The sequence below is a fragment of the Xenopus tropicalis genome, chromosome 5, assembly GCF_000004195.4.
Source record: "Xenopus tropicalis strain Nigerian chromosome 5, UCB_Xtro_10.0, whole genome shotgun sequence".
Classification (NCBI taxonomy): Eukaryota; Metazoa; Chordata; class Amphibia; order Anura; family Pipidae; genus Xenopus; species Xenopus tropicalis.
Genome location: NC_030681.2, coordinates 40,185,864 through 40,210,480, shown reverse-complemented (window position 1 = coordinate 40,210,480; position 24,617 = coordinate 40,185,864).

Sequence of the window (24,617 nt, the reverse complement as noted above, 5' to 3'; positions counted from 1 at the left end):
TGTTAAGTTTCCTTTAAGTTCATGTCTGTCCAACCTGAGACACGACAATTAAAAAGGCCCCTCTAAGGGATTTTTTGGCTCCCAGCCCGAGAGATGTCAATTAACCCCATGACCCCCATAGTCATTTTTTAGACATTATTTCATATTCACGTTCATTATGTCGCTATCACCTTCATGACATTAGGTTGGCTGGCATCTCTGCTGTCGGCTGTGGTGTCAATAGATGTCTTTTCCAAGATGGCTGTGCTGTTAAAGAGGTGGTTTTCCAACTTTATCAGCACAAAAACCCTTCTTTGTGTTCGGCCCACCTTACATCAAAACAATGAAGAAAATAATGCCACCCTATTCATCCCCCTACAGTTGCAAGAATATCTAGGAGAGTAAATAAATAGCTGCCCCAAATCCCCAGAACTGGCCTGGAATGTATGATCCTGCATTTGTATGATCCTTCCCAATGCTTGTTCAAGTGCCCCACACAGACCTCTGTCAATGGCCATCTACTTCTGTTTCAGACTAGTGAGCTGAATGAGTGTATGTGAGACCTGCTGCCTCCTGTATTGAATTACCTCTAGCTTGAAGGTGGTTCAGCCTGTCTATTGCAGTAGCCCCTTCGCTGTTCAATTTATTGTGATAGCTGTGGTATGAAATACCATCCTTAGACTCTGATGAAAAATCTCCCCTGTGGCAGTGTTATGATGAGAGATGGGGAACTTAAATAGGCACAAGAGACATATAAGCACCATTGTGTTACTCTGCAAGACAAAAACATCCACACACTTACTGGTTTCAAAGTACACATCAGTCAGAGTAATGGCTTACTGTTTATCCCCAGCAAAGAGTATTGACGAAATGCCAGAAGGTAAATAGGGGAAACTGAGGGCTCTATCTTCGATGGCACCGAGCTACTGTATCATTTGTCATTGGGTTTAGTTGACCCTTTAGGCATTTACTGTATAAAGATAATATTTATAAAAATATACTTATTTTATAAATATGTGTTTAAATATGTGTTCATAGCATTAAAAGGCGGTGAGATATATTCATTTATGACCCAATGCCATGTTCTCTTCAGGTGTATTAGATAGTAAGCACACATGCCTGCCCACCATCTAATTCCCAAATCAAGGATATTATGTCCTCCCTTTGCTGCTATAACAGCCTCTACTTTTGCTGGTGGGGGGATTTGCTTCTAGGTTATCCTCCAGGTGTTTAGTTGGGCTGAGGTCTGGGCAGGTAGTGCTGTCCTAGCAAGTGCCAAACCCAGACTTTTCTGTCAGACTGCCAGAAAAAAATGTCATTAATCGCTCCAAAGAATGTTTCCATTGAGTCCAATGGCGGTGGCATTTATATTTTATATAGTGCTTGTACTTTTGGCTAAAAATGTGTCTGGACTCTTAGGGCAATGGCAGTTAAATCTTGGATACTGTGGGAGACTAACTAATAATGTGAATCTGTAGTCGCAGTGATTTGTTTTCCAAATTGCTGACCCCTTCCTATTAGCAATTTGCTTTTTTGGTGCTGGGAAGGCATTTCAAGGAGATTAGTTGCCCGTGGTAGCTGAGATTTAACCGTGAATGATTAATCTATATGTTGTATACAGGAACCCGATGGGCTGGCCAATGCCTCTCCTTACCTGTATGTATAATATAGTCACTGATATGGCAGTGAGCCCAGAGTGCCACAGATCTATCTATACCTTTAGAATGGCTTTTTGCAACCCTCACAGGGTTCTTCAGGTTTAACTGTGTAAAGGTAAGTGAAGACAGAACTTATTATTGGTGTCACTTTCCATGTAAAAGTGTAAAAATGTACCCCCTCAATTTATTTCTTTTCTTTGTGTCCAGCCACCTTAGTGTTATTAGTGAAAATGAGTCTTCCCTTTTAACTGAAATGTCTTCTTACCAAGGCCGAGAAGTGACTCAGCTTGTCTGCTCACGGTGGTGTTGTTTACAAGGCGGGGATGGGCTGCTGCCGGATAATGAAAAGGAAGAAAAAGACGTTGCAGGAGTATCTCTCTGACAGGGTGGAACAGCGTGTACATGGCATGCAGTATTGCAGAACATCACCTTAAATGCTGCCCTGTCTGATAAAGGAACAGCACGTTCTATTTATAAGCAAGATTTCACTTTACTTTCCATTCATATCAATGCTCAGTACAAATATGGCACAGGCTGATCTGCACAGTGAATTTAATGGGCACAGTTGCCTTTATTCAGATAAGTGGGAGATACTATACTGGTTTCAAGCAAGTCTGGACTGGGAATCAAAATAGGCCCTGGTATTTCAAGTATCACAGAGGCCCAAACAGCCCCCATAGTGTCTGGCTATGGCATCTTACAGTAGCCCCTCTGGCATTAGCCAGAATCTACAGATCAGCCTGGGCCTGGTTTCAAGTAAATCTCATCCACAGACTCAATAAAGCACCTCATACATAGAAACAGCATTGTTCTACAAAAAATTAGTCTATAACAGTCTATTACAAATCACATTACTGTAATTAGGATTTTTGTAACTTCCCCTTATCCTTAGCCAATGATTGGCTGTCTCAGTGTGCCTGGAGTTATAGATCAGCAATAATACAAACAATTCTATAACTTCTCGTCACAGGAGAGATATGGCTATGAATAGTTTGCCTTTATTTCTTCCACCTTTCCAGAATGGAACTTAAATTCCTATATGGTTGTTGGTGTCACTAACTTCTTTTACAGTTCTGGAACAAGGCATGAAACGCATCAGGTGACTTTACTATATTGCTCCAAAGCTTTCAAATGAAAAACTAATAAAATATTGCTATTATTCTTCTAAGGACCCACAGATAATGTATACTTCTGGGCAACTACATCTGCATAATCTACCCCAGCATTTGTGTCATCTTGACTGTTTTGTCAGGAAATGTTTATCAGAACCAGTATATAAAGGGAATGGGCATACATTTCATTGCTAGAAGTAAAAGTGCCCTCAGTCTGCACTGAATGATATTGCAGGTTTATCAAATGGGATTTTTCTTTTGGGTTCCTGTTGTACATATTATTCCTGCAGACAGAAAGTGAATGCCTGTAACCAGTGTTGGACTGGGACCTCATGGGCCCAACAGAAAACCTTAGACCATAGGCCCACTCTCCAAACTATTTTTCCTCCTTTCCTCACCCAACCTCTTTATTTTCCTAGTCTCTTTTATTTACATGCTAGCATCTATTCTTCCATCTATTTCTCCTCTTTGTTCCCATTCAGATATGGGAAATGACCGTGAAGCAGGCCAAATGGTCAGGAGCAGGAGGGCCCACTTACACCTGGGCCCACCGGGGGTTTTCCTGGTATCCTGGCGGGCCAGTCCGACACTGCCTGTAACTAACCATATGTGACACCAGCAGATGCACTGATCTGATCTGCAACTTAGACTCTAAAGTTCAGGTCTGAGGAACAGTATTGGTTTAATAGAAAAGATGAGAAAACAAGACTGCATGTCTGTTTTGGCAACACTGAGGATGTAGTGAAACAAATCATAATACAGAAAGCATTTGCTAATTCATAGGTTAACCCCTTGATACATAGCCCCTGGTCTGTAGGAAATATTGAGTATCCATTTGGAGCAAAGGCAATAAAGCATTCTGTTAAATATTCTAGAGTTCCTTAACCAATGGGAAATCAGTGTGCACAGTGCAAATAGGCACAACTCTCCATTTTTTCCCCATATAGCATCCTGCCTTCCTGGATAAATAAACATAGTAACATAGTAACATAGTAAGTTGGGTTGAAAAAAGACATACGTCCATCAAGTTCAACCATAATGCCTATATATAACCTGCCTAACTACTAGTTGATCCAGAGGAAGGCAAAAAACCCCATCTGAAGCCTCTCTAATTTGCCGCAGAGGGGAACTTCCCAGGTCTTTCAGTCCCCCTATGAATATAATGCTGCCTGTGTTCGACACTGCTGTATTTATAAAGGGTGCACAGAGGGAGGAACGTTGGAGTCCCCTCTCTTTCCCCCATCAAGAGGTTCAGCTAGACAATGGCAGAAGTGCCCTGTGCTTGGGCAATAAGGGACATGCTTTAGCCTCAATTAGTGCTCTTGCCCCAGGTCTTAGTAAATGCCTATTCTGAATTGTAACACAGAGAATAACCATATTGCCCTGTTATATTCCCAACACTTGTTCATGCGACCCACAACATAATATATGGCTCATCTCCCACCAAATATACACCATTACACTGGGAAATATTTGAAAACCCTTATTAGAAAATCCACATGATATAGCATCTAACAGCCCTAATTAACTTGGGCATGGGGATGGTAAAATAAATCAGGGTCATTAGTGCATAGGCACAGGGTAAATTTTGTGTCTACACATGGCAAAACAAGATAAAGGAACAGGCAATATTATGTAAAATAGATCTCAAAACACCTTTCAGAAAAAAAACTATAGATCATTATAGATCAGATAGAGCTACCATCTGATCTGGGGAAAAACATTCTGACTACAGTTCCCATTGCAGCAGTGCCAGAACTTTACGGCAAAATGCTGGGAACTGTATATTCTGCACTTTTTGTAAAGAGACTGCATCTGTGCACCAACAAATCTTCCAATCCCATTTTCCAGTCTATACACTGGAGGAAAGTCAGAGGGCACCTGACCCAGAAACTACTTTTTCTCCATGAGTGGTTCTGTGAGCTTGAGTGTAGCAGGGGAGATTCAAGAGTTAAGGGGGCGGGCTTTTTTCCGGAGCAGAGCAGGCACAGCAAACAATTAAATGGCAATGCTGAGAAGCGGGCAGTGCTGTGAATATCGGGACTGTTCCGCTAAAATTGGGACAGTTGGGAGGTATGTTGTAAAATATAAGGATATTAAGTCACAATCTATGACCATGCAAAGACACAAGGCTGAAGGTCATGAATATCCTTATATTTTTCAACGGGGGTACATTATTTACACAAGTATGAGTGAGTCTTATGAAATAAATAACATCATTAAGCACCATTTATAAGGATATAATTTACAGGATACTGATGGCTTTTGTGTATTTTAAAGTGATTACAGTATACAGGCAAGAAAGAGGTGGTGAAAGTGATGGAATTTCCACTAAACAGAGAGAAGAATGGTCATCAAAAGGAGATGCCGGACGTGCCACTGAACATAGTGTATTATTTGGCCCTAGGTTTCATTCCGCACACTTAAGCCCGTTGTTTTATGAGCCTATGATCCAGCTTTGAAGTGGTACAAAGGGTGGCTCGTATCTGAAAGGAGCAATAAGCATTTATCATGGTATTTGGAGGGTTTATATTTCGTGGAACTAGAACAGACTTATTTAAGCTATAAGAAAAATCAATGGAAAAACCTGGTTCTTTTCTTCATGTGTAATATCCTCAGTACCGTTAAGTGGGTACTACCAAGAAAATGATTCTGGCAATAGATGTTTCCCATCAGATTTAACAGCAACAGTTTAGCCCACTTGGAGCTATCACTAAGCCTCTGCTGACTTTAGGGGGCACAAAGACATACAATATGGCTACAACTAGTCCTCGCAACTTCGTTTATCTGCGTCTCTTGGTGACACTCAGGAAAACAAAACAGAATTCCGCAGTTGTCAGGCCGTGACAATGCAACAGAGATATTTCCACACACAGTGAAATTGGAAGACAGAACAGCTGTGGCTTTAAACAAGACGGCACATTCAAAAGAATGTGTGATAGGTATGATCCGACAGAAGCACAGGATTAATGAAGAGCTCAATACATACCATGGCACAAGCTGCCCAGGGTAGTTCTTAGAGCACCAGGTTACCATCCTTTGCAAAGCATGGCATGCCACATTTCTTAAAGTAGAAGCCTGGTTTAAACATGAGGGCCCCTGCACAGGTCTCCCACTTCAACTGCTCCAACAGGTTTCAAAACAGCGTCCCCTTCAGTAATTATGGGATTCAATACTACTATGTTAGAAAGGCACTTCTGCAGGTGCCCCCAATTTTTAGCCCACTAGTCTCCTGGGTGGTGAGCCTTGCTAACATTTAGAATGGGGCCCCCCAATGAAAAAAATGTCTGCACACAAATGGTGATGCCCTTTTATCCACCCCTGCCACACCTCATTATGCCATAAAAAATTTATTATCTGCTATATATTATTTGTGACCTGCAAGTTACACCTTCAAGCCTCTTTGGGCCCCCTCTGCATGGGGCCCCTGACTGAAGTGCCCTCTGTACCTTTCTAATGGTGGGTCTGTTTTCGCTCACCCATTCCTGGGCTCACCCTGGCAGAGCTATATTTTGGGGTTGGAGGCCTCCATGCAGGGACAGAACTAGGGTTAGGCAGAAGAGGCCTAAAGGGCAATAGGGAGGGGGCGCAGGGCACGTACCTCTACGGCCTTTCTCTAGTTCTGTCCCTTCTACAAGTCTGTCGCTGTGGGTGTATTTGGTGTGCGAGTTGTGCAGTGGGATATTGATTGTGCAGGGGCTCTTTTGTATTAAAAACAAGTATAGCAGCTGCTCATTAACAGGTGATGGTTAAATCCCTTTAACCATACAGCACACACTCATGCAACACAACAAGACATAAAACCACAAACCTCACAGAATATAAAAGGGTGACAACGTAAGATGTGATCATTTATCAAAGTCAAATCTTTAACTGAAAACATTTTTTTTCTGCATTGAGACATTCGACACACTGTTAATCTTAAATCTACTACTTTCCTGGTAATATTGCCTAAAACAGTCATTACCACATGCTTTTATTGAGCGTATAATTATTAACTGGTTCTAGGAAAGCACTAGTCCTTGTGGAATATGCCTGCAAGACATTCCAGTTGGGACTGCCCTACTGTTTGCTTGTCATTACAAATAGCTGTTCCACTGAGTGGACTGGGATTTCAGTAAAAGCATTTATTTTCTGTGCAGAGTTACAGAACAGCAAGGACTATTACTAGTAATGTGGAAATGCTGTCCTTCTTATTCCATTGTATCCAGTAATACAGATATGGGTGGTCTATTCTCCTTTATATCAGTTTAAACTACAAATCTCAGCATCCTACCAAATGCAGAAGCCTGCTTCAATGGCAGACACTATGCTTATGAAAGGCATCTCAGAACTATAATAAATATAAAGGACTTTTCAGCAGAGGAATGGTTGGTTATTCGGCCCCACCGCAAGATCATTGGGATGCTTATCAAGGCACTTTCCATAAACATACATTGCAGCTGCTTATCAGTCACAATCCCACTGGCCCCCCTATAATTCCTGCCCCCCCCCCCCCCAGCAGTTGCAAGGTCTGTTTCCTCTATAGTTTCTCCCCTGATTTAAGTAAAATTCATTCTGGTAAAAACCACTGCATTGTGGGAAAAATACAAGGCATTTGTACTTGAAGTTGCACTTTGCTCTCTGTACTTCTGGACATTAATGACCCCTTTAATGTGAGACCTTAGTATATATAATAGTAACTAAAGAGCGGTTTAGGGGGTCACAGTAACATATATGTGCATGCCTATACATACAAAATATTATATAGAAGCACTGGTGTAGAGAAGTTTCAGCCTATTGCTTAATAATAAATCTGCAACACACAATATTATTATACATCCCAGCTGTATACTGAAATTGAATGAACTCTCACCAGAAGACAATAGCAATTGCTTACAGTAAGCCAATATACAGATATTTACTGTAGCTACTGTCCTCACAAGTCACTGATTACTTAGCATTGCTAACAATAGGCAGATTCCAAACAGTACAGCGCAAACGCCTTTTCATGACTCAAAATATCATGATCCTCTAATAGGCTGCGTCATGTATTTTGTGTCTGCAGAAGTACATAATGAATTAAAGTCATGTAGTAATGATAAACATGGCATACACTGACGAGATGAGATAAGAAGATAACCTGAAGGGACCCAAAAAAGGGCATTTGCATTTAAAGAAATATAAACTCTGCAATTATCAAGCATATAGATCACTTAACCTTTCTTTTACCACTATCCTACGTGTACCCATTTTAAAACACACTATCGCAATTTCTTTTTTTCAGTAGTCAATATTAAATAAAAGTCCTGAGCAGTAACAGTTGTACAAATGCCCTGTGGCCACTAACTGGCTGGGGCTGATGGGATGCACAGGAGGGTAAAGTGCTCACAAACCTATTTCCTGCAGGAGCTGCTGCCCTCATTATATACATAGTTACATAGTTCAGTTGAGTTGAAGATGGACTTTGGTCTATTTCAAGTTCAACCCCTCCAATTGAATCCCATATACACATACTTACACAGACCTATATATATACACTCACATATATAAACTACATATACTAATACCTATACTAACTAACTGTAGATATGAGTATCACAATAGCCTTGGATTCTATTCTTGTTCTAGAACTCATCCAGGCCCCTCTTATAGGCATTAACAGAATCTGCCATTACAACATCACTAGGAAGGGCATTCCCCAACCTCACTGCCCTCACCATGAAAACCCCCTACGCTGCTTCAAATGGAAGCTCTGTTCCTCTAATCTAAAGGGGGGGCCTCTGGTGCGCTGATTGTTTTTATGGGAAAAAGATTACCCCCATCATCTTTCTATAATCCCCTCTAATGTACTTGTAATCATGTGCCTTTTCTCCAGAGGAAACAATACAATAATATACCGTAGCCACTGAGAACCCACAAAGAATGAGACCAGTAACTGTGCCATCACCTGACTCTTTTGGGTTAACAGGTGAAATGGTACTTTGCATAAACACTTGGCCACGAGTGCAAACAGAAAGGTTCAGATCTACAAACCATTTTTATAACAGGACACCACAGATGTTATATATATAGCATTTACATAATATACCCATAACCAGTGCGGATCTTTGAGTGCAAACCATATACCTCTAGTTTATGTTATCCAGTTTTAAGAATATTTAACCCCAAAAGGTAATTCAGGATATTCCATTAATGTGGATGTTCACCCAAAAATGAATTTTTTTCTTTGTACAGGTATCGGACCCGTTATCCAGAATGCTCGGGACCAAGGGTATTCCGGATAAGGGGTCTTTACATAATTTGGATCTCCATACCTTAAGTCTACTAAAAAATCAATAAAACAGTAATTAAACCCAATAGGATTGTTTTGCCTCCAATAAGGATTATTTATATATTAGTTGGGATCAAGTACAAGGTACTGTTTTATTATTACAGAGAAAAAGGAAATCAGTTTTAAAATTCTGAACTATCTGATTAAAATGGAGTCTATGGGAGACAGGCTTTCCGTAATTCTGAGCTTTCTGGAAAATGGGTTTCCGGATAAAGGATCCCATAACTGTATACTGAAAGAAAATGGAATTCTAAGCTGTTCTTCTTCTCTTTCCCGTATATCCAGTAATTTAGGTATGGGTGGTCTATGCACAGATCAGTTTCATCTACAAATCCCAGCATCCCAACTGCAGAAGCCTGCTTTAATGGCAGACACTCTAAGCTTATAAAAGACCTATAATAAATAAAAAGGACTTTTCAGCAGAGGAATGGTTGGTTATTGGGCCCCCAGAAAGATCATTGGGCTGCTAAACAAGGCACTTTCCATAAACTTAATTGCAGCTGCTTATTAGTCACAATCCCACTGGCCCCCCTATAATTTGCAGGGTCTGATTACTCTATAGTTTCTCCCCTGCTTTAAGTAAAATGAATTCTGGGAAAAACCACTGCATTGTGGGAAAAATACATGGCATTTGTACAGATATAGGATCCCTTATCTGGAAACCCATTATCCAGAAAGTTCCGAATTACGGAAAGGCCATCTCCCATAGACTCCATTATAAGTAAATAATTCTAATTTTTAAAAATGATTTCCCCTTTTCAGTAATAATAAAACAGTACCTTGTACTTTATCCCAATTAAGATATAATTAATCCTTATTGGAGGCACAACAATCCTATTGGTTTTAATTAATGTTTTAATAATTTTTTGGGTGGATTTCAGTTATGGAGATCCAAATCATGGAAAGATCCCTTATCCGGAAAACCCCAGGTCCCGAATATTCTGGATAACAGGTCCCATACCTGTACTCGAAGTTGCACTTTGCTCTCTGTACTTGTGCACATAAATGACCCCTTTAATAACAATTTAGTAACAATTGCATTACATAAGTTACTGGCATTTCTTTAAGGGCTCTGGCACACGGGTCGCCCTCGACAAATCTCCCTGTTCGCGGGCGACTAATCTCCCCAAATTGCCATCCCACCGGCGAAAATGTAAATTGCCGGTGGGATGACATACGCGGCGGCGCAATTTCACTGAAATCACGGAAGTTGCCTTCCTTCCGCGATTTCAGTGAAATCACGCCGCTGCGTATGTCATCCCACCGGCGAATGACCCATCTGCTTCTCCACAACTTTTGCATGAGGGAGTAGGGACCTTGCCTGTCCGATGTAACCTTTTTGGGGTCAGAGTAAATTTACTGTATGTTGGATCAATCGATCCCTAGAACAGATTAAGAACTGATATAAGTTGTCGGTCACCTCTTTCCACTGTTCTTCATTTAACTTTGGGATATCTCTTAGCTGCCTGAAACCATTTTAGAGGCATCCCCTTTCCCAAGCTGTCTAAATAAACCTGAGTCCACTCTGGGTATTTCTGTTGTCCCAAATTGGGCCACAAATATATGGAGTAACTGTATCTACACATAGGTAAGTTTGGTGTGTTAATTTTGTCCCGGAGCAGTACCATATCTATGAAATGCGAACCCTACACTACATCCCCAAGGTACTTAATCTATTTAGTGCCCAGTACCACATTGCCTCCAAGTAAAAGAAATGATGCAGGTGGAAATTTTTTCACAAGGTAGTGTGGTAGACAGGATAGGAGGGTTAATATTAGCTAACTTTAATGAATTCAGCCATGCCAGGTATGGAGCTTTCATACAGGGGGGAAATGGAGGGTAGTCCGTTGATTTCCTCAGTAGACAGTTTTTCAAGCCTCCAAAGAGCCTACAAAACCTGGCTAAAAGAATGACATAAGGGTATCTAAATCTTGTGCTAGTCACCAGTTTACATAACTGAGCTGAGCAGCTAGATCCCCCCCAGGCATGGCAGTGTCAATCCCCCCTGGCATGGGATGCCATCAGAGTGTTAAGGGAGCCCCGGGACGCCTTATTATTTCATAAGAAGGGTCTTATTGATGCTTGTATATATAAATATTTTGGCGGGAAAATCATCATAAGATGTGTATCCTGCCCCATAGTGTAAGAAGAAGAGAGCTCCAGTTTGCAAGACTTTTTTACTTCTTGAAGGACAAGCCATTGCTCAGAGACCCCCCTTAAGGTGGCCATACACGTAAAGATCCGCTCGCTTGGCGTGTATGGCCACCTACAGACGGGCGATATCGGGGTCCCCTATCCGACTGAATTTTTTAACCTGCCCAATCGATATCTGCCCAATTTTAGGCCAGATATCGGTCGGGCAGGCCAGTCATTGTGGCCCCTACATGGGCTGATAAGCTACCAAATCGGTCCAATCGGCAGCAACAATCGGCCCGTGTATGGCCACCTTTAGTTTATATCTGCTAACAGATATAGGTAACCATTGGTATAATCATAAATCTGTCATAGTTCCAAGACTAGTATAAGCCTCAAATCTTACCTTAACTAACTTACTAGAAGGTACGTCTAATAAAGAAAATATCCATTATCTCCACATCTATCCCTAACTGGCCTCTAGGGTGATCCCACTGCTCCAGGCAATGGTGTTGCTTTCAGGCACCTTCTGTTACACCCAACTATTAAATAGCTATTGAATACATTCACTGATGTTGTTTTTGTTTGGCACTAAGACTACATTAAAGGAACATACCTATCTATATTAAATTGGTATATTTCGTAAGATCCAGCATATCTATTAGTAGTAGAATTGTTCTCGTTTGAATAATATAGTGTTTTGGGCTGGGCCTCCTCTACCTCTTGTATAGGTTATTGGTTGTTTCACATGTAAATCTATATGGTCAGTGTATACACCAATTTATTATATAGTGCTCGGGAATATGTTGGTGCATTATAAATAATTAATAAACTTTTATTTCTTGCAAAAAGCAGCCCTGCAACTCAGTATGATCACACTTTCTGCTTGACTTTTGTATACATGTGTTATTGACAAGGGAGCAGGGGAACCCAAGCAAATAAACAGAGCCATACAGGGGGCAGTACCAGGGACATCAAACATCAACTATCCAACGAGACAAAATCCCTATAAGGCTAATGTCCCAGACAATAAAGGTGGCCATACACGGACCGATTTTTTACTTACAAACGACCGATTCCCGAACGATCCGATGCTATCGTTAAGTTATCGTATAGTTGGTGGTGTACGAACGATCGTCGTCCCACTAAACGAGCCGACATTATCGTCCCCAAAATCGATCGGCCAGGTTTAAAAATTTTGGTCGTTTAACGATAAAATCTGCCAGTTGGTGTGAGTGTCAGACATTTGTCTTTCAACGATTGTTCTCTGCGCATGTCACGATTGCCAGCAGCGGAAGTCAACGACATTCGATCGTACGTAGATGTACGATCGTACGTATTTTACGATAATGATGCGACGAAATCTTTCCCGAATTATCGTTGCTCGTGGATGGCATATCGTATGGGAACTCGATCGCCATACGATCGTTTGTCGATATAATCGTTCATCGCACAACGAGCGAAATCGCCTCGTGTATGGCCACCTTTATTCTCTTCGTGAGGAAACTTCAGGCAACTGCTTTCCCTCCAGCGGTTCACTTTATTGCTGGTGGGAAGGTATTTCGAGAAGATTAGTTGTCCCCAGTAGCAGAGATTTATCATGGAAGAATAAGTTCCCCATGGGACATTAGCCTAAATCAGCAGGATTTTATGAGACATAAGAAGCGGTAGATCTACTTGAAACAACCTATACTGACAACCTAAAGATTTTCTGAAGGATGAACTGCAAGTCAAGGGTTAAAAAAGTACAAGTATTTATTTGGCTAATGTTAACGGCTGCTATTGAGATTTTGGCAGTTCACAATGGGAAACATATAGTCATAGGTTTGTTGGAGTTGCAGGTTCATCCTACAAAGCCCCTGCTTAGCTGTGAATACTTGGTTAACTCATGCCACCCACATTAAGGTCAAGCTAAAGTTAACCTCGTGCTGAAGAAAAACACATTTCAATAGGCCGACTTTTTTTTTTCTTGGAGACCAAATGCAGAGACCACAGAGTAGATGAATGCAGAGGCTGCTGTTTTTCTTTCTTTCTTTTCACCAAACCATTAGTTGAATCAAAGGGAAAAATGACACAGTTAATCCTCTGTGGGGCAGCTGAACAGAAGATTACTCATGCCCAGGGCGGGCACGGAATTAACACTTTATTAGAAGGAATAACACAGAGCAAGATGTCAGCCAGTGCATTAGATTTGCCTTGCCTTTGTGCTGTTTAAAGTAATGAACAGTAAGGGGAAGAGAGGGAAGGTGAGAGAAGAAGGAAGAGAGGAGAGGGTAAAGTACAGCCCAGTTGTGGTAGTGCAAGTTTGCCACAAAAAAAATCCCATTCACTTGATTCAAAAGATGCTCCTTGCACTTCCATATAGTTGTGCTCAGCATCACTGGGTCTGTCCCACACTCTCTTGGGAATCACATGCAGGTGGCAGTAGCTCCAGGGTTCCCTAGCAGCACTTCAGTCTAAAGAACTGACTGGTGGCATTTTAACAGTGAGCGTCAGAAGTGATAATATCCAAACAGGGAAAATTTTCAGCACAACTGTGTTTGTATAATGTCTAAATAGAAGCATTTAGACACGCTCCCCCAACTATAATCAGGCACATACACTGACAGCGAGGGGAGGGTGGAGCGGGATGCCCTAGGACAAGAGCAATGCCGGCGCCATTACCAATAAGGAGGGGACTGGGGGGGTGAGGGCACGGAATAGGGGGGTTGAAGAGGTACGTGCCTAGTCCCCCCCCCCAGCATTGCGCCCTAGGCACATGCCTCTTCTGCCTCCCCCTATTTCCAGCCCTGTAGTGGCCAAAATTGATCAGGTTCCTTGTGACCGATATGCTGGAATTATGGGGAAAAGTTGTGCTTGCATGTTGCATCCAATGTATTAAAATGTGTGCAAATCAAACCACCCTTATTTACACTCTTTCAGAAAAAGTTATACCATGCATTCCGGATGGAATGGATAGAGGCATCATTACAAAAGGAAATCTACCAAAATGCTCTTTTCCACTTGGGAAAGTTATATTGACATACTACCAACTGAACTTAAAATACAATTATATAACTGCTTTCCCACCACCTCATGGTAGGCAAGTAGAATGATACTGTGAGACCCACCAATTCAGTTAGCTGCAGACTAATGGGTAGTGCGGGTCCAAGTTCTACTTCTAAACCTTTGGCTTTAGACTGGCTTTGGATGCAAATAATAATAATAATAATGAATAGCAACGACTTGCTTAAAGGACAATGAAAGGTTAATATAAATTAAAAGTAAGTCTAAAGGCATAATTTTTAAGTACTTACTGCATATCTAAATTCCCAGATCCCTGCTTGCTTCTCTGAGATATGGTGCTGGCAGCCTACAGCAGTGTGAAGCCTACAGTGACATCACTGAAATCTCTCTTCCCTTCCTGTAGGTGCCAGCGGCAGCCTTCCTATTCTCTGAGCATGTGTGTAACTTGATCCTGTCTCCTGTTCTGAGCTACACATGCCCACCAGCCAATCAGAAGCGGATCTGGCAGAGGGGAGGGGGGGAAGGGAATGAAACACATGTGCAGTATGAAGCAAGGAGGGAAAGGAAGGGAGAATACCTTTTTAGAGATGGCTGCCTGTTCTAGAAAATGTGAAGTAAGTGTGACTGAGTAAATATTAGATTAGGTGAGCCAAAAGTGTGGCGTTTTTACTAAACAATAGGAGGACTATTGGGCAGTATGCTTTTTACATTTTGACTTGCATTCTCCTTTAAGGTCACCACAGCCTTTAGCAGTAAGGACCTGTGCCTACAGAGATGCCTCCTGATATTCTTTCTGTTGAATCACAGCACCTGAATGTAGAGACCAACTCACAATATACAGTACATACGCAATAGAAGGTTTATGATTCAAGGCTGATTAGTAATTAATTCAGGTTGATATTACATGGCACTACAGAAATCAGTGCAGTCTGCATCAAAATTAATCATCTGTGTAACATAAGCTTGTAGGACAGTTGTACATTCACTTTTGGCTATTGTTTTGACCATTCTGGATAATCCATAAGTTAAGCTTCTGAACAGATGCCCAAAGCATAATGAGCATATACAGAGCCACTGGAACACTGAAGATTGTCTTACAAAATCATAAGATAGTGAGCTCTTGTGGCCAGCTTCAAAGGCACAGATTATTACTATTACTGGGCAGCTGAACATCAAGGCTGGTACAGTCAGTTCAGCATATACATTACAGCATTTGTAGCCACATTCATTTTAGGCTTTAGTTTGTCATAGGTCAGTAGGGTTGTTTTGCCCCCAATAAGGATTAATTATATCTTGGAATCAAGTACAAGGTTCTGTTTTATTATTATAGAGATAAAGGAAATGTGTTTAAAAGTTTATTATTATTTGCTTAATATGGAGTCTATGGAAGATGGTCTTCCTGTAATTCAGAGCTTTCTAGATAACAGGTTTCTAAATAATGGATCCCATACCTGTAGTTCCATTGCAACAAACTGCTTTAATTGCATTTACTACACAAGCAAAGCAGCTCCCCACCCTGGTATGAATACTGGGAGTGTGTGTTCCTCTAAGGACTTTGTGATTTATATTCGTTTTCTATTATTAGAGATATTAGCAATTTTAGACTGTTAATCTTTCAATTTAAGGGTTTTGGTTTAACAGCACACTTTTTAGTCAGAGTGTCAGCAAACCTAACTATGAAATGCCAGCCAGTCAAGCTCAGGGTCACTGTAAATCTTACGCTCTTGAGTTGAAAGCCTGGTATTAGCCATTTAAAACTGCTAAGATGCAAATTGCAAAAGTTCTCAGAGGACCTTACATTCATTTTCTGTTGGATTTAGATCCCTTTTAACACAACAAACAAGATATTGTGTTCAGTTGTCTGGAGCTGAGAACACAGGATTCAGCCAAACCTGAATTTTACAAAAATATCTGTGACTTGGCTGAATCCCATAGCAAATCCTGGTGCACCCCTATATTTATAGCTTCCAATTCTAAGTGCAAGAATAAAGACCATAGAGCCAGATTTACACATCAGGCTGGATTCCCATCGCAGGATTATTTTGCATATCAGGCCCATGTGTTGCCAGCTTTAGTCTTCCATACACCTTCTAGAGCAGGCATCCTCAAACTATGGCCCACAGGCTGGATACGGCCCCCAAGGTAATTTACCCGGTCCCCACTATTATCTAATGCGAGGACACAGGGGGGAGCCAGAGGAAGCAGCAGGGAGCAGGAGCATGCAGGGGGGAGCAGGAGGACACAGGGGGGAACCAGGGGAAGCAGCGGGGAGCAGGAGCACACAGGGGGGAGCAGGAGGACGCAGGGGGAGCCAGAGGAAGCAGCAGGGGGATGCAGGGGGGAGCCAGAGGAAGCAGCAGGGAGAAGGAGCATGCGGGGGGAGCAGGAGGACACAGGGGGGAGCCAGAGGAAGCAGCAGGGAGCAGGAGCATGCAGAGGCGAGCAGGAGGATGCAGGGGGAGTCTGAGGATACAGCAGGGAGCAGGAGCATGCAGGGGGAGCCAGAAGACACAGGAGGTAGCCAGAGGAAGCAGCAAGGAATGGGAGCACGCAGGGGGGAGCCAAGGAAGCAGTGGGGAGTAGGAGCATGCAGGCGGGAGCAGGAGGACGCAGGGGGGAGCCAGAGGAAGCAGGGGGGTGCCAGAGAAAGCAGCGGGGAGCAGGAGCACACAGGGAGGAGCCAGAAGACACATGAGGTAGCCGGAGAAAGCAGCAAGGAATGGGAGCACGCAGGGGGCAGCCAAGGAAGCAGTGGGGAGTAGGAGCATGCAGGGGGGAGCAGGAGGACGCAAGGGGGTGCCAGAGGAAGCAGTGGGGAGCAGGAGGATGCAGGGGGGAGCCAGAGGAAGGGGGAGGAGGAGCATGCAGCGGGAGCGGGAGGACGCGGGCCATAGTATTAGGACATGGGGGAAGGAATTTATTACGGCCCCCAACAGTCTGAGGGACAATGAACTTGCCCCTGCTCGAAAAGTTTGAGGATCCCTGTTCTAGAGAAATGATTGCAAAACAATCCATATCCCACGGCAGGTTGAGATGTACGCCTACTGAATATCTAGCATGCACCTCCATTGTTGGGATAGTTCTGCATTAAGTAAACAGCTTCAGGCTGCTCATTGTGCTATAGCCGAGATCTGTGCAATCTAAAGCCTATTTAAATACAAACATTGTGCGTCTGTCCTTATAAATCTTAAAAAATTAATCGCTTAATTCAGCTATGAGCTGCTAAAACCCAGATGAGGTTACCTAATAAAAGGTTTTGTTGTAATAATAAATGTTAAATAGTATAAGCGCCAATTAGCGGAAGCTCCTGAAAGTCGGGGGGGGGGGGGGTTGGAAGGCTTCTTACATACATATCTTGCCAACTTTCATTTGATTCTGTAATTACATTTGGAAAGCCCATTTGATGAGCTGGGGGCACAAAATAACCACATGTCTCTTTTAACTGGGTGCAATTTAAAGGAATGTCACGGCACCTTATCACAAGCTGCACAACTTACAAGAAGGACCCAGGTGGGGCATTTCCAGTTGAGATGCAACTTTCTCTGCAATTCTTGTAATATATGCTTTAATAATCATTGCATTAGAAGGCTTCAATGCACAATCTGGGGGTACACCCCTTACTACTCGTATTGGTGTGCAAACACCAGGTGCAGAATGCTCTTCATGCTGGGGTTAATGGCATATTCATACGTAATCGGTGAAAATAAAATATCCACAAATAAATATATTTGCATAAGCACCTGTTCTGCAAACTACTTATGAACTTATGAAGAGATGTTTATTGAATCACTTTCTCTTAATTTTGGGGTTAATTACATTATTTATACCATCTCAGTATGAAAACATCAGTCACATTCTGAGGGCTGTTTCTTGCTTTTCTGAGTACATCTTCACACACATATGCTCCAAGAATACAAACTTATTTAAGGGGTTATTGGTCAAGCTAAATATACTTCAATAATCCACAGCAACCAATCAGATGTTTGGTTTCTGTAGCACTATGTGAATAACACCTTAGTGCTGACTGGTTACTGTATAAATGACTGGATTACAGTTTACATTGCGTTTGTACTACTTACACTCCTAGTTTACCTAGAGCTCCTTTTCATTTCTGGGTGACTAACATAGAAGGAGATGGTAAGAAGTCATGCACCTTGGAGTTTCAACTTATAACAAAAATATGTAGGGATATTTAGGTCAATGAACACATTAATTGTTGATATATAAGTGCAAAAAGGTTATGCCATGGTAGAAAATTGCAGCTGGAGGCTTTGTGATTAAGGAATATTGTGAGCAACATGATAGCATATAAAGGGGACATAATCCTTCCCAAATATGTTATAATACATCCTTTTAACTTTGGGAGAAGACTGGGGGAAAGTAGGGGAGAATACAGTAAAAAAAATCAACTGTGGCTAAAAATTGTAATCATTTATTCATTCAAAGTTTTTTACCCAAAATTTGTCAAAAAAGGGGTGGCTGGGAAAGTCAGTAAGATAGCGGCACTGCATTATTTTTTATTCTAAAAAAAAACATTGTTTCATTGTCCCGGAAGATTATTTTGAACTGAGTAATTAGGAGTAATTTTACATCAGGAGCTTAATGTTATAATGTTTTTAAAAGTGTCACAATGACTTTAATGTATTTCAGTTTACTGTGGAAATATTAGCTACACAGCTTTGCAAGGGGTAATTCCAGTTACCTTAGACAACCAACAGGTTACACTTCAACATGAAACTGTTCCAATTGTGGGTTTCTGAAATGGTTTTCACTCTAGAACATTTTGTTATATTTTTACTGCCGGACAGTTTGCCTTCAACTTCCCTTTTCTCTCAATAAAGGGTTTTGAGAATGCTCCCACAATACCACAGCGACGAAAAACCAGTAGTGTTTAGATCTTGTAAAGATAGCACCCATAAACTTCCACTCCTAAAAAGGTATTTTTAAGCATGCGGTGAGGGCAAGAAAAACATCAGCTTGTGTTTGTACAAGCCTTCTATATAATAAGGTATGCAGAATTCATTATATTGCTTGGATCCAAAATCACCAGTTGTGTGTTAGTCATTTTTCACGTGCTTGGTTTAAATTCAACTAAGTAGGCTATCTGACTGGTCACAAGTCAGAATATTGAACTGCTATACAAAGGAATAAATAAAACTAATATAATCAGCCTTCCCAGTGCTATGTCAGTTATCGGCTCGCTGACTAACATATTTAGATTACTGTTTCTTGCTAATATTAGACATCAGAAATATGAATATAGCACAGTTTGTACAAAAAATCAGGCTGGGTTCATGTTGGAACATCCTATTGCAATCAACTGGGCCACTTGAGCGGGAGGTTTATCTTTTATCTTACAGTGTTGCTTTAAGAATCCTTCTCTATGGTTTTCTGGACTACAGTTCCCATCATGATTTATACTATGCAGGAGAATGCTAGTATTTGTGGTCCAGCAACATCTCCAGCTTTATTTTTCCAAGCCTAGCATTTTTGCTTTTGTTTACCATAAACATTGAGACCCATTGTGAATGGATGATTTGGCCAGGTGGGTCACTCATACCCAATAATTAAATCATGACTTTAACATATGGTAAGGACGGGAGAAATTCAGCTTACGAAGACTAGCAGTGGCCAATTGATGCTAGACTACAACTCCCATCATTCATCACCATATTATAATAGGTTAAAGCATGATGGGAGCTGTATCCCAGAAGCCATAGGGAATGATCCCTAAAGCAACATTATCAGCAGCCAAATTGATGCAAAAATATTCACTAATTAGAACCCTGCCAGCTTTGTTTACACCAGGAGAGTACTACCATGATGCCATGGGATGACTAGGTGGAGAAAAAGAGTCAGGGCAGGTGTCTCTGGAGACAGTAGCTCAGTCAATGCAAAAAGATCCACCATTGATAATCCTGTCTGATTAGTTTACACTTGACTCTCTGTGCTTGTTTTCATATGATCCTTGCCCAAGGCGATAAGCAAATTCTTTCTAGTACCTAAATAGCATTATATCTGCCCTTGTGAAGAGTAATACTAACAATACTCCACAATAAACCTTCTCACTTGCATTAATAATTTAGAACAAGTGCCAATTTTAGAGATTTAGGGGCACAAAAGAGGCAGTTTTTAGAAAGTTAAGTGTCCCCTCTAAGTACAGGATTTGCCAGCACCAAGAGTAAACAAGCCCTGCAATAACTCACTCTGGGACTTCAGAAAACTAAACTCCTAATGGTCATAAAGGTGGTGCATTTGTTATTGTTTTCTCTGAAGAATCCATAGCTGGGTTAAGATTTATGGCAGTCCACCTTTGTAACAACTAGTGGGGGAAAGATTCAGAAAGTTGTAGTTTAACAAGAGATTCATTGTGAGGCTAAAATGTGTGTCCTTATTCCAGCTCAAAACAAGCCTCAGCTGTTGCTGTTTGGTGTCACAGAGCAGATCAGAATATTTGTACAAACACCCCATCTACACAAAGCATCCAGCTCACTTCAACCGGGGGGCTGTATAGAGGGCCAAGAGATGCAGCAATTGCAACTTGTTTTTCACATTTACAGGGCCCATTAACACAGTGTTACATAAAGGCAGCCTGTTTATATCTTTGACTGGGAAAGATTGGCAAACACAATTGCATGTTTCAGTGCAATCGTAGTATTTTTGGTTGAAGAAAACCAACAACAATCTAAAAGGCTCACTTTGTATTCATGATAACCTGACAATCATTTTCTCTGTAGAAGTAAACATACTAAGGAACAAAACCTATTTTTGGTCTAAACACAGTGTCAGAACTTGGAAGTGTCTTGTCCCACATAGTCCTAATCTGCCCTTAAAACAACTCACTGTGATCTAAGTCTTTAATCATTTTATCTGTTCCCAAACACCACCTACGTCTATAGAATATGTTATTCTTGCATAGCAATGCCTAGTGAGCTAGGAGAATGCTGCATCCACTCACAAGGATGAAGTAAGTAAAATCTTATTGGATGAGTGGGCAGTGATTTATGTAGTGTTGGTATCAAACCTGCTGATGTTTATCTTACTTTTACAGATAGCTTTGTTAATCTTTGGGTTCTAATGCATTGATTGATAACAAGAAGTCTTTGATGGCACTCTAACGGTGGCCACACACGTGGCAATTTGCGATCTTTTACGAAAGATCGTACAATCCGCCACTAACCTTCAAGGCTGAAACAGCAGATAAGGAGGTAGAAACAATAGGATTTCTACCTCTTTCTGCCGATTCAGCGCTGAAGACAGATTTTGGTCAGGCGCCTTCTATGGCGCCCAATCAAAATCTTTTAACCTGGCCAGTCGGCCAGTCGACCGATATCAGAAGCCTCCTGCGATATCGGTTGACTCGTCGACTTGCCGTACGCGCACCGAATATCAAATGAAACAAGGTTTCGTACAATATTATCGGTGCGCGTATGGCCAGCTTTTGGGGCAGATTAATCAAAATGTGAGATTAGAGAAAAATTCACCCACTTTCTATTCATTCCAAGGGTGAACTCTAACTTTCACCTACTGATAAATTCACTTAAAATCCTATAGGATAATAGAAAATTGGTCATTTTTTTCTGTGGTGAGCTCTAATCTCACATTTTGATACATCTACCCCTAATAGTCCAGATCAATAAAAATTAGGAGTCCTAGAGAATATACCAAACCTGTGTGCCTCTGTTCTTTGCTTCTAAAGTAAGTGACTTTATATTATATTATATGCTTATAATCTTGCACTGTATATCCTTATATCTAAACATCACTATAGATTTTTAATTTATGAATGTTTCTGCTACAATACAAAATTCAGTAGTAATTAACTGGTTGTTGGTATGGCTCATACCAACAATCCCTGACTTAGACAATGACTCCCAGTCTAGGTCTTGACCTTGATATAAACCACCTAGGTCTCAATCCAGACTATGGCTTAGAGACTATAGCTCCCAGTCTTGGTCTTGAGCTGGATTTGAGCTCCCAAGGTCTCAGTCAAGACTATGACTTAGACCAGTGACCCCCAACCAATGTCTCAAAGCAGTTCTTTTTTTTAATTTTTGGCTTGGAGGCAAGTTTTGGTTGAAAAAAAAAACAGGTGTACTGCCAGAGTCTCCTGTAGGCTACCAGTCACATAGGGGCTACTAAATAACCAATCATAGCTCTTATTTGGCACCCCAAATACTTTTTTTCATTTGAATGTGGCTCACGTGTATAAAAGGTTGGGGACCCCTGACTTAGACTATATGATTTCGACCTCAGTGAGATGTTTGTAACTTCATCCAATACATAGTAAGTTACAAATTAACCAACAGATATGAAAAAAAAGTTGAGCTCACCACTAAACAATTTTAAACCATTAAGCAGGGGGTGCAATGAGGGTGTGCCCACAAAATTCATAAAGAGATAAAAGATGCTCTGCACTCACCCATTAGCAATGTATTAAAAACAAGAAGACATTATCTATGTTTCTAGATTGTAAGCTCTATGGGGCAGGGGCCTCCATCCTCTTGTGTCTTTGACTCTTAACTTATTGCAACTGTATCTTGTATTTATTGTTATACTTTGTATTTATTATTATCTTTAACCCCCTGTTTGTATTAATGTATTCTACTGTACAGCGCTGCGTACATAAGTAGCAATTTATAAATAAAGATATACAGTACATACATACATACATATATACATAGATGTTTGCCCAGGAGCAGTTACTCATAGCAACCAATAAGATGTTTGCTTTTAAACAGGTGCCCAGAAAATCCTACCTACAGATTGGTCGTTATAGGTTACTTCTCCTGGGCAAACTTAGAGCATTTTATTACATAACCCCCTTTATGCATTAAGCTACTAAAATATGCCCTCCCCTTTACTGAAAACAGAGATTGTTTCTCCATATATTGCAATAAATTCAATCTGACCAACTATAGATTTAAAAAAAAACTACAGATTTTTAAAAAGCCATTACAATAGGTCCTTGCAGCCCAAGTAATATCATATGCTACTCTATGTAGCATTAAAGACCTAAAGCATCGTGTAGCAATGAGGGAGCAAAAAGTAATTCCTGGTTACTATATAATATAAATGCATTCACCAGGGATGTACTTTGCCATTGTTCTAAACATCCAGAAGTCTATAAATATGTTAAACTAAATCAATGCTATAAAATCCACCTTCTCTTTGAAGAGAGATACCTGATGCTTGGGTTTACTTTAAAGAGACAGAGATGTTTTCTAATAAAGCAAACTGCTAGACATACAGTATATGAAAGAGAAAGCGCGTCTCCTTGGACAGGCATAGCAGCAGGTTTTGACAAAGAGAGTAGTGTTATTGCTTTGACCAGAGGTCAAAGAATCAAGAAGAAATCTATCAATTATATTAGTCTGGAGTGACTACAAGAGAGCTCAAAGTCAGAATAATTAGTCTCCATTACCTTGATGCATTGTGGTGCAGCCTTGAACTCATTTGTAGTCACTCTGGGCTAAATTCATCTGTATTGCTACAAAGAGCAGTCTGCACATTTTTTTAAATCATTTTTGGTCAAGAAGAAAACCAGATAAGAGTCTAAAACAAACAACAGATAGCAAAAATAAAGCAAAAGTCAAACTAGAATTTAGCTAAAGATAACCCTACTCAAAGGCATGCAACAACTAACACCTATATATAGGTACAAAGCAGGGCCAACCATTTAAAGACACGTGAGGTTATGTAAAAAAGGCACTAAGTCTGCCCAGGTGCAGTAACCCATAGCAACCGATCAGCAGGTAGAATTTACCGGTCACTTGTTTGAAAGCAAATATCTTATTGTTTGCTATGGGTTACTGCTTCTGAGCAGTAAAAAAAATCAATTCACAAGTCAAATACCAAGTAAAATATTATCCAAAGTTTTTCATTCTACTATGACAATGTGAAGCGCCAATGCAAGTGTGACTTGTATGATTTGTGTCATTGTATAAACAGTTTCCTCTTGCAAACAGTGCCAATAATAACACTGAACTGTTGTGCCTTGAGTACTTTGGAATGAGAGTGGCTGTACAATGAATGCTTTACAGCAGCCTGAAAGCTTGCCTTGGAAGCTCATTTTTACTGATTTTGGATAATTGTTATTGACCTATGACATAGGTTCTTCAAAAATCTCTGTAATACCCTTAGGCAGTTTCATTAACTCCTCACGTGAGCTTAAGGTCAGCAATTTTCCAGATTCAGCTCAACTAATAGGGTCATGTGAGATTATCCCCAGAATATCTTCAGTGTCGGCAGCCACTCATGCAAAGCGGTCCATTCTCTTTTTACCCATCTCCTCACTTGCACAAACATCTACCTGGCAGAGACAATACCAACACAAAAAAATGACAAATACATAAACTAGTGGCTGTGGATAGTGTATCAAAGTAATTTAATTTGGTGGATGAACCTGAATAAATG